The sequence below is a fragment of the Anomaloglossus baeobatrachus genome, unplaced genomic scaffold, assembly GCF_048569485.1.
Source record: "Anomaloglossus baeobatrachus isolate aAnoBae1 unplaced genomic scaffold, aAnoBae1.hap1 Scaffold_216, whole genome shotgun sequence".
Classification (NCBI taxonomy): Eukaryota; Metazoa; Chordata; class Amphibia; order Anura; family Aromobatidae; genus Anomaloglossus; species Anomaloglossus baeobatrachus.
The window spans coordinates 116,521-117,898 of record NW_027441986.1 but is presented as its reverse complement, the minus strand read 5'-3'; positions in this window follow the sequence as shown (position 1 = coordinate 117,898).

Sequence of the window (1,378 nt, the reverse complement as noted above, 5' to 3'; positions counted from 1 at the left end):
ACATCAGTCACACAAAATCCTTGTTGCCTCCTCCAGGGTCTGATGTCCACACCAGGTGGGGCGGAGCCAGGCGGTTGGCCCCACCCACCGAGGAGTTCACAGGCCTGGAGGCGGGAAAAAGCAGTTAGTTTAGTTTTGTAGTGGAAAGTGAGAGGACAGAAACTGTTAGTGTCTGGGTAGGAGCCCAGGCACTGTCAGCAAGGTCGGCAGACGGTGGTGGCCGTCTGCAGGAGGTGGTACAAGTCAGCTGAACCGTAGGACCGGGGACGGGCGGTGACCCGAGGGGAACTGAACCGGTGAGCGGATCTGTACCAAGCACAAAGGCAGGGCCATTGGACCCTGACCAGGCTAGGAGCCGCCGACAATGGTCAAATCCGAGAGTGACCGGAATCCCAGGGGTTCCCTAACACCCAAGACCCGACAGAAGGCAACCGTCCACACCGTGAGGATAAAAAGCCACCGCCATAGGCTAGAGATCCAAGGGCCAGCGCCTGCGGGCAAACGGGCTCCCTCGGTACGTACACCCCAGCCACCCAGCCTCCCCGTACCGCCACCGGGCCCCGGGATCACCAACCCCTACCCACGGAGGGGGAACCAACATCCTAGCTGCTCCCTGCCATCGCTCCCGGGATCCCCGTCACCAGCAGTGGTGGTGCCCATTATCACCACGACCTGTGGGTGACGTCACTAACTATCTCCCCAAACAAACCACCCCCTTTTCACTCGTGGGCGAGGAGCGCTGCTCGAGTCCCCGGATCTGGCCCTCCGCTCGAGCCACCGAGCAGCAGCAGCAGCAGAAGTCCCCGAACCCGAGCGTAGCGTGCGTGGCCCCTCTGCCCGCGACACATGCCCTACACACACTGAAGAATACTTACTGCCATTGAGCAGTAGCACAGCTTTCAGACTTTTTGGATGAAACAATGACGTGTCTCCACTCGCTCACATTGTACTTAATGTTACATTTTCCATCAGCACAGGAACATCGCTTAAATACACTAGAGCACCATCTTCAGAAAAGTATGGAGGGAATCTTTTCAGAATTCTAACCTTTTGGAAACCTATTGTCACGCTCTCCGGGTCCCCTGCTCTGCCCCCCGACTCACCTGCCACGCTCCCCGGCTTCCCTGCTTCGCTCCCCGGCTCCTCTGGCAGACATCCCCTGCTCCACGGTCTCCAGCCTCCACCACCTGCGGTCCCCAGGCGGCCCGGTCCCCGCTCCCGGCGCCCGTCGGCAGCCCTGCTCCAGGCCGGCTCCCCTGCTTCCTATACACCGCTCCCTGCCCTGGCTTCTGGCACCCGGGCCTCGCGCATGCGCATTAGGGCGCGCGCGCGGTCATTGACCCTCTCTTAAAGGGCCAGCGTCCACTGACAGGAAATT